The following is a 10,470-nucleotide window of genomic DNA, read 5'->3' on the forward strand; positions in this document are numbered from 1 at the left end:
CAAAATAACCCTTCTAATTTATACCTTGATTTCTCTTTGCTTCCTTGTATGAAGTAAAGGAAGTATTGTAATCACAAAAAATTCTGGGTATCATATTTCAATGAAAATATCCATTTTGAGGTTATTAAATGCAGTTTAATGAGGTTTTTGCCTGACATATGTACCTAAGGAAAGGATAAAAGTTTTTCCCCCTAAACAAATTATAAAACTGATTTAAAATTTATTCGGAAGAGTTTTTTTTTTGAGGCGTGTGTATGTATCTCGCAAAACTCAAAAATGAGTAGCCTGAGAATGTTGAAATTTTGTATATAGGACTGCTATACCACGTAGTTGTGCACCAAAGGTATATAAATGTATATATATATATATACATACCCGCTCTGTTACTTGGCTGCATGCATGAGCTCAGTTTTTTTTATTCTTATATGTTGGTAAATCGTGCATTTTTTGCTTTAAAAATGATTGAATTATGTCGTTCATATTCTTCCAGTTAAGGTTTTTATGCCTTTAGTTAATCCGCATGTAACAGTTGTAGAATCATCAACAATTTATAAGTTATTTAAATGCATCTAAACCTGATTTTTCTTACCATAGCAGCCATGTTTTGTTTACATTTGAAACGTAGCATAATAGTGAATTAAGTCTTTCTGCACCTTCAGTGTCATTTTGCTGAGTGGGACCAAAAGGAAACTTAGTTTTGTGCACCGAAAAATATGCCTTCTGGCCAAATTGCCTATTTTTGAGCAGAAACTCTAATTGTATTTGTAAAAATTATTTCAACTGTATTTGGTGCTTTATGTTTTATTTATATCTTTCAATTTTTAATGAAGATATTTTGAGTTTTTATGTGTTTTTGCCTTGCTACGAAGTGAGAAAATTAATCGATTGAGAAATATATTTAATGAAATTTGAGGAAATATGTGTTTCATATTAGCAGCAAATGTTGTCACCAGTCTGTCTCAGACAGAGGAGAATGTTTATGAGTAGCGTATGCGCATTAGGTATGCGGCGTTGTATCGTCTGTGAAAAATGGTTTCTTTTTTTATTTGTTTAATTTCTTTTATACATCATTTTAGATTTAGTATTTGAATAGAACATGTAGCAACAATTTGATAATTCTTCAGATGATATATTTTTTCTGCATTCTGAGTTATAAAAATGAATGAGATGCAATGCTGTTAAGTGAACCTAGCGGCTAGAGTGTCACTAAAATAAATAAATATAGTGAATTTTAAAGAGTGCATTTATTCTATTGTGATTTTTGCACTATCAACGAAGTTGATTTATTTAAATTCAATAAGTTTAAGTAAAATGCAGGGAAAAATGCGTTTAATTTAATATTCCGTACATGGAAGTCATCTGGTGTACACATCAGATTTTTTTCAATATGTATACTACTTGAATTGCCTGTATACATTTCAAGATACAAGTCTGTGTACTTAACCCTCTCACTGCGTACTTTTTTTCATCAAATCTGCTTATATTTTAGAGTTAAAATATAAAAATTTTTTTTGTAAAAGAGTTTTTTTTTTTTTCAATATAGAATTAGATCATAGAAAAAGGTGGTCAGAATACTGAAATTGAAGAATAATGATATAAAAGGAAAATTTTGAAAATTAATATTGGTCCAATTATGATTTATTGTATAAAATACAAAGGTACAACAAATATACTAATGAAAATATTTGCATATCAATTTTGCACCACTGTCAAACATTTTTGAATTTTCAGATTCATCACTATCTGCGGAGGAATCCAAGAAATTCTCATCAGTTTCGCTATAACTATCTTCAATATACTTGAAATCAGAATCAGAACTACTATCAATATCGGAAATATCATCAGGAATATAGGTTATATTACTCGCGAAACGCTTCCTGCCAGACATCTTTGAGCTCTGAAAAGTGTGTGCAAAATGTTACATTATGTATTCTTGTATATTTGGCAGAATTGTAGACATCTAAATAAAAAATTAAACATCACAGTAAAGTCGAAAGGAAACCTTGAACAGGGAAAGAGCGGATTGCATAGTTCGAGTTGCGCAAATTTTGCTACTTCTACGTTGCCCGTGGAAATCGCGGATCCGCAGCGAGAGGGTTAAGGTTCCAACTAATATTTTTTAACATATATATACCATTTGATTGACTAGAGGATTAATAAATATACCATATTTTATAAAAATACTAGCTGGAGTACCCAGTGTGTGGTAGTTGGAATAAAAGGATAAAATTTGAAGTATAAGAGTTAACTTTTTGAATTGAATACATATTCTAACTATTTACAACACTTGTTTATAAACAACATTATTCATTTTGTTATCTGAGGTACATATGTACAAATTTTCAAATTTCCTACTCAAGAGCAAGCAACATATAGCGTACTATGAGGAAAGTAAGAGTCATTGAGGTTGATGTTGCAATGTTTTAAAATTTGTCCTTGCGCTTAATTATAAAACTATATTCTAATATGATTGGAAATTGCAGTCTTTTAGATTGGAATGGCAGTTCAGTAGATATCAGTGGTGTTCTGGAGATAAATACTGTGCATCCTATGTTTTTTCCAGTCATAAGTTCGGCTTCATTGATGTTATTTGACGGCCATCCTTGTTCCATCACATAGTTTTGGTGAGTTGAGATTTCTGACTAGTATCATCAGAGATCTAGTTTTCAGGTGAAGGCAGTCTAATGGCATTCCTGGTACTTGCAAAGAGTTTAAAAACTCTGGTAGGGAAGTTAACACTTTCTTCAATGTTTACCATCATGTCAATCGATTTGTATATTCTCTCTTCACCGGGAATTTTCTTTTGAATATTAAAGTTGATATTGTCAACAGTATTATTTTTAGTTGCCAAAATTGCCCTTTGAAATGGCCACTTCAGAATAGTATAATTGTGAACAAAGCTTGGATAAACTTGGTCAATGAGTTCCTTTTGTTAGTGGCTGTGCTGCAGAAATAACTGTTGAGTTCAATGAGGCCGGTAGGATATGTGCCTTTGCCTATTTGTAAATGTTGTTGTTGTCATTGTTACTAATGATCACTTGTCTGACCTATTGTCAGCCCAAGCCCACGAAATTCCTTGTGGCAAGGAGTGCAAGAATACGCCTGTCGTTGGCAACAGCTTTCAGCACCATACAGGTGAGATTTAGCTCATTTCCACCCCCAGTTTTGATGGAGAGCACATTCCACAATTTCTAGAGGGTGAAACTTCCAACTCTTCAAAAGCACACGCTTCAGGTAAAAACAGGAACCTTCTACATGGATGGGGCATAGAGGGCTGCCATGCAATATAACTCCCTTGCAGTGGCGTAGCGAGCATAACTGGCGCCCGGGGCAAAATACCTTTTCAGCGCCCCCCCAAAAAAACACAGTAATATTATGTATAGAATATATTCATATAAGAAAATAATGCAAATAATAATAAAATGCTGAATCTGCCATTAAATACTCTAAAATATATTGTTTCGTTATTTTCTTCCTTCACGTTCGTACGAGGATCTTGTGGAATTGGAGTGAATAACGACGACAGCACTTGATGGAATATTGAAACACACTTTATTTACCAATATTAATCAGGACAGCTCCAAAACACTTTTACAGTCGTCGAAGATCTACTATAAACACGCTGGAACAATCAACGGCACAGCCTTCACAATGTCAGGCAATAACGGTGGAGACAGCTTCACTGCGAAGCACCAGAGTATAGCTCCCGACTCTGCTTGGTTGTTCTTGGAACTCCACATACTCTCAAGACTCTCTATGCTACAGCTCGCGATGCACTCAACGACACACAGAGCACAGCTCCCAAATCTTCAGTTCAGTCGTTCCCGGAGCACAACACACTCTCTCGACGATGCACTAACCGTGATACACTAAAAGATTCTTTTGGTGCACTCGGCACTTGCTGACCGACTGTCAACTCGATCAACACTACACGGACTAACTGACGAGGTACACTAACTGACTGCGGCAGGGTTTATATAGCTTTCGGCTTGTGTTCAAGAACATTCTGGGCTAAACCGGTAAGAATTCATTCCACAAGGTTCTCCATCCGTCCATGGCATATCGCCAATTTTGTTGCCGAATAGGCGATTACTTGCGAAATATGGCAACACTGCCTTCCTTGCTATTTTATGGCAGCTCTAAAACTTTGCAACCCTAAACTACTACTACAACCCTAAATGTACAGGTGCGGTAAGATGGCGGGGAAGCCATCTTACCGCACCTGTACATCACAAAAAATCAAACAAATTTCATCAAACAAATTTCATCACAAAACATAAAATTAAAAAAATTCTAATTGGAATTTAGAAAAAATTGCTTCGAGGTGCACTGGCTCTTGTCTAGATGCACCTACGTACCAAATTTCGTAGCCATTTGTCTATTAGCTTACGCGCAGCGTGAACGAAAGACACACACACACATAGGCTCTTTCTTTTATTATATGTAGAAATTTTATCAGACAAATCGAGAAAATAATTAATTAGATTACAATAATTATTAATTTTAAATATATTTTCCAGAAATCGATCAAAATAAAAACTGAAGTTTTCCGGAAAATATTGTTTGGAGACCATTTGGCACCCGAGGCATCATACAGCCCCTTGCCTCCCTCTCGCTACGCTACGGCTCCCTTGATCATATTGGGATTCGTTTTTGAGTTTTAGCTGCTGTACATTGTACACTTTAATAATATATATTGATTATAAAATCTTGCATTTTTAAAAAAAGAGTGAGAATATTTATTAGAATCACCCATGGAAAACATGCACAATTTGTCTGGAGTTAGGCTGTTATCAGATAATAAACCTGCTGGATTATTTATATGTAATTCAAAGCAAATGTTATACATGTGGTGATTTGCTTTACATTTTATTTAAAATTTGTTTGTGTATTCAGTTTTATACAAGTGATATACTTTCCTTTTAAAGAATGAATGTATTGATATCATAAGTTTTAAGAGTTATTCTAAAAACTTTCCTACTTAGAAATTTTTTATTGTAGTTTTTTTCTTTAACAAAGTATGGTTCTTCCATTAATTAAACTAAACAGAAAGTATACAGTAGAAATATACCTCTCTTGTCATTTCCATGTCTGCCAGGGACCAAGTGGTAAAGTCGCTGAACTTTGGTAGTTCAGTCTGAGGTTCGAATGCAATGAACAGGCTAGCTGCTGCATAGACATTTTCATGGTTTCCCTCATGTGTATACAAGCCAGTTACTCTAATAAAGTCCTCCTTGAAGGCATCCCTTCCTTTCGATATCCCCCCCCCCCAGATAGCCTTCAAGTGCATTGCCATAATCATATAAACCAAACTAACCGTTTCCATATTAGATATAAAAGTTTGATAAGCTAAATTGAAAGATGCGGTTAATCTTAAAATTTTTCAAGGGAATTATTTATTATAATTTCAAGGGAGACAAGTATTTATAGCAATTAACCTTTTTAAAATTGTTTGAGAGGTTAAAAAATATATTATTGAATACTGTAAAGTGTGACTTCACTCAGTGCGGACCCTGCTATAGTACTGTTAGTAATTTGAGTAGTAAATTTCATTCAGTGCTTTTTCCTCTTTTATTTTCCATTCACTGTAGGTAAATAACCTAAGTATTATTGTTTTAACAAAATTTGATAGGGCCAAATTACAAATTTTTCTTTAGAAATAATGTTTCACTCCATGCAGATTCATTTAGTGTGGTACCAATTAATAGTTCTAAGTGAGGTATTCTTGTATTGTATCAGTACATATATTATACATATTTCTATATGTGTATCAATACAAAAACATCATTTTGCTCAAATTCAGGGAAACAAATATCCCATTTAATCTGCATGCAGATGATGCTTGTGAAAAACACTTTTGCATGCTGTTATAGTTGGCAAAGCCATTTGCTGAGCAGTTGATTCAGGTTTCATTTTGATTATAAAGTATCTTTGTGGAATTGGGGTACTGTATCTGTTGATTCAAATATTTTCTTGAGGGATTCTTTGTAGGAAGAGAGTTGTGTGTATTTCTTGAAATTCAGTCTTCAGCTTATCCTTTATCAAAATAGGATGGAGTTGAGTATACGATTGTTATATTATTGTGCATGCCATAAGGTTTGGCTAATGAGAGATATTCCTTATGACTGTATCCATGATTCTATTGATATGTGATTGTATGCTTGGATAGAAGTTAGCAACATTTTACATTTTAATGGAAAAAATACAGAAAACATTCTATTTAATATTAATACAAAAAACTTATGGAAGTAGTTTACTAGATTCTGTTCCCCTTCTTCCCACAAATTTCTTTTGATTTTAATTCAAAAACAGAATGAAAGAAAATATTATTTTCTCTCTTTTTTCTTACTTCCTTGTATGAAGAAAAGCAAGTATTGTAAATAATGAATGTGACAAATTCCAGGTATCATATTTTAACAAAAATATCCATTTCAGCTGCTCTTGAAACCTTAGAACGATATTTTTGCGTGACATCTTTATGTACAAAGCAAATAAAGGACCGTTTTTTGCCAAAAAGGATTGTAAAATGGACTTGGAAGAGATTTGTTCTTCACATTTGTACATACATATATACCTTGCATAACTGAGAAACGAGTAGCCATAGAACATTGAAATTTTGTATATCAGACTGCCATTTAGTTGTGCACCTTCCTTTTTCATTGCAATTGGCTGCACCAATCATATACAGTACAAAGTCCGAAATCCGGACGTCCAAATATCCGGAATGATCTAAAATCCGAACCTCAAAACCGCCAACAATGTTTTTCTCGTAGGCTTTACGCATGCGCCATTGATTCCCCATCCATGCATAATAAAACATCCGGAGAGTCCCAATTCTTAATTTTACTTTGACACTAAATAAAATACCTTGTTATTGAAAAAACAATCATTTTGGCATGAATTTGTACGATCAGTAAATTGGCTCCATTGCTGCGTATCTCCTTGGCACACAATTCAAACCGAAACATTCCACATATATATATCTTTAATCTGATGCCAACCTGGTGAATCCTTATTATTATATGAGGGTTGGAACTTTAATAGTGGCAACACAGCTGAAAAAATGCTATGCAACAAAACCAAAGAATATCGTGTATAACACACACAAACTACATACCTACCTTACCTCTCAGCAAAAAGACTTGTCCTGCCTACGTCACGCGCATGCGGAGTGACGCGAAGAACGGATCCTTGTATTAGCTCACGGTCTAAAGTAGGTGTTGTCAGGATGTTTTCAAAACAAGAACAACAATGTTGGATAAAAATTGAATGTGCCAGAGGTCGTACAGCACGACAGTGTCATCAAGGGCTTCAAGAGGCTTGCGGGGAATCTGCATTGCCTTACAGAACCATAGCAAGATGGGTGAAAGCATTCAATGAAGAACGGCAAAACGTGGCAGACATGCTGCGGCCAGGTCGTCCAAGTGTCAGCGATGCAGACGTGCAAGCTGTTGCCGCACTAATGGACAGTGATCGCCGTCAAACAATTCGTCAGCTGGCCGGACAAACAGGATTAGCGCATACGACTGTGCTGCACATTCTGAAGGAACGCCTGTCAGTGAGAAAAACTGCTTCACGATGGGTTCCACATCAATTGACGGAAATGCAGAAATGGCTACCATACGATGCTGACCCAAACCCACCTGGAGTGCTATGAGCGCGAAGGAGATGCTTTTTTACGCCGTATCATTACGCTGGATGAGACTTGGGCCCGATCGTACCAGCCAGAACTCCTCTCATTTTGCATGACAATGCTCGGCCACATGCAGCAGAAGCTGTGACTGATTTGTTCAAGCAATGGGGCTGGGAAGTGCTTTACCATCCACCATACTCCCCAGATCTAAGCCCTTGTGACTATGACTTAATTCCTAAGATGAAGGAACCACTTTGTGGCACTCACTTCCAAACTGTTCCTGAGATTCTTGTGGCAGTAGACCGGTCCATTCAAACTATCAACAAAACAGGTGCTGCTACAGGTATTCTGCGACTTCCACATCGTTGGAAACAGGTTATACACAATGCTGGCAACTATATTGAAGGACTGTAAAACATGGTGACATGAATCACTTTTGTATTCCTTAGTTCCAACCCTCGTACTTTCCTTTCATCATCACATGTTTATCAAAACATGGCAACTTGAATAATGACTTATGTAATGATGCCTAAACAATTTTTTATGTTAGTAATTTAATAAAGGAGTATGGTTTACTTTTATGTTGACATTACGCTCGGCGATAATTGCAGATTTAAGTTAAATGCGCTAAAAAATGTTGACGAGGAAAAAATCACCAAAATTTTTTTTCCATATGTTAAAAATAGATTTTGTTGATAATACTCTTAGACCCAAAGATTACATTTAGGGCATTTGAATTAAGAATAACTGATTTGTTATTCACATAAACCCAGAACCAGCGTCAGGGCTTGTATGGCCACACCGAATCGCAGAATTTAGGACCTACAGAGACTGCACTGCATCAGGCGGTAAGATATCTAGCGCCATGGGAATTTGTTTATTCAGAACTCTGATAAGCCTTAACTATGTGCAAGAAATAGACATAAGTATAATAAATAACTAATACAATTCAGGCTTAATTGCCTCAGTGTGCAATAGAAGCAAGATAAAATTTAATAGAACAACTTGTCGTTAGTCACCAAGCTCATGATGCTTAGCCAAACATGTATAGTGAAGGATAGCTGCTAATTTTAAAGGTTTTCGGATATCACAAAAGTAAAATTTTCCAATTAATGGATTTTGTAAAGAAACGCGGAGAAGTAATAAATGAAGATGATGTAAAAGAAGTTTTTCATTGCGATGACAATGCTTCTCAATCATCAATTAATTAATGAATGGCAAAATTTGTTGTATGGTCTAGATCAAGAAAATACCGCTTCCGATAGTGAAGAAAGTGACAGAGAAGTTACTGAAAACGAGAATATTTTGATTGACAAGTTAGTCGGAATTCTCGAAACGGCAGTTACAGGGCTTCAACAATGTAACTAAGCAAGAGATTATGTCTGTCTACAGAATTAAAGAGGAAGTATTATCAGAAAAAATGAAGCAATTTAAACAACTTACATTGAAAGAAATGTTTAATAATGTAAGCGAATAAATATTAAGCTTTTTTTTTTTTTGTAAATTTTGATACCCTTTAGATCATAATACTTCATTATTTCAAAAATCATGATTTCATATTTTTTATAATTTCTACATGCGATCTTACTAGATTTAAACTGATGATCTAATATCTGGAATCGCCAAAGTTTTGATTTTGGACTTTGTATTGTATATATATCATTGTATTACCTGGCTTGGTGAGTTTGGTGTTTTTATTCTTATATGTTGGTAAATTGTGCATTTTTTGCTTTTAAAAGTGACTGAATTATGTGGTTTTTGTTCCAGTTAAAGCTTTTATGCCTTTATTTAATCTGCATGCAATTGTAGAATTGTCAACAATTTAATAGTTTAAGTGGCAAGTTAAGCCTAATGAGCATTCATTTGTTTACATTTGAAACTCTGTAAAATAGTGAATTCAGTTTCTGCATCTTCATTGTTTTTTTTTACTGAGTGGGACCAAAAGTAAACTTTCAGTTTTCTGCATCGAAAAATCTGCCTTCTTGCCCCCAGGCCGAAATGCTCATTTTTGCATAGAAACTAGTTTTAATTGTAAAATTGGTTTTTTAACTGCATCTAGTGTTTTACAAATTTTTCTGCATTTTACAAATTTTAATGAATATATTTTAAGCTTTTATGCATTTTTGCTTTCCCACGAAGTGAGAAATGAATTGATTGAATGAGAAATATATGTTTACAAAATTCGAGAAAATAGATTTAAATAAAATGCAAAAAATGTGTATAATTTAATAGGCCATACAGCTATGCTCTAACTAGACAGCTCTGATGCAAATGTAATTACAGTTCAGTGACGTAAATATTCAATACTGAGTGTGAACGATGTGCCTCACCAGCTTTTGCGATGACTAAATGATGGTTATGCATATTATGTAAATATCCCCCCAAAAGACAATAACTCGGTGACTTTCTAAAATTTCATTAAAGATATTTATCTACGCATACTTGATATTAATGCTTCTCAGTTGTGGAAAGCGATGAAACCGGTGATAGTGAGCTATATGTCAAGTCCCTCTGTCTACAACTCTGGATGATACATGCATTTATCTAATATTAATTTGAAGGATATTTGTAGAACTTCACCATATGTATTGTATTTCCCATTTTTAAATATATATATAATTTTTCTTGAATACAAAACTCTTTGAATAGTGTAAAATATTGATATAAGTTTTACATTGACTAAAGAAATGTAGTTAATTTTTAACAGTGTAAGTATTACCCCATTTTTTTCATTGAAACACATAGATAGTATAAAAATGTGTTTAATTTATAAACATTAATCTCTTTAAAAAAATTAAGAAATTAATCAATTGAAATGGTGAACTAAAAATCAGACG

This window comes from Stegodyphus dumicola, chromosome 1, assembly GCF_044657685.1.
Source record: "Stegodyphus dumicola isolate Sdum_Otavi_A_Nest chromosome 1, ASM4465768v1".
NCBI classification, from domain to species: domain Eukaryota; kingdom Metazoa; phylum Arthropoda; class Arachnida; order Araneae; family Eresidae; genus Stegodyphus; species Stegodyphus dumicola.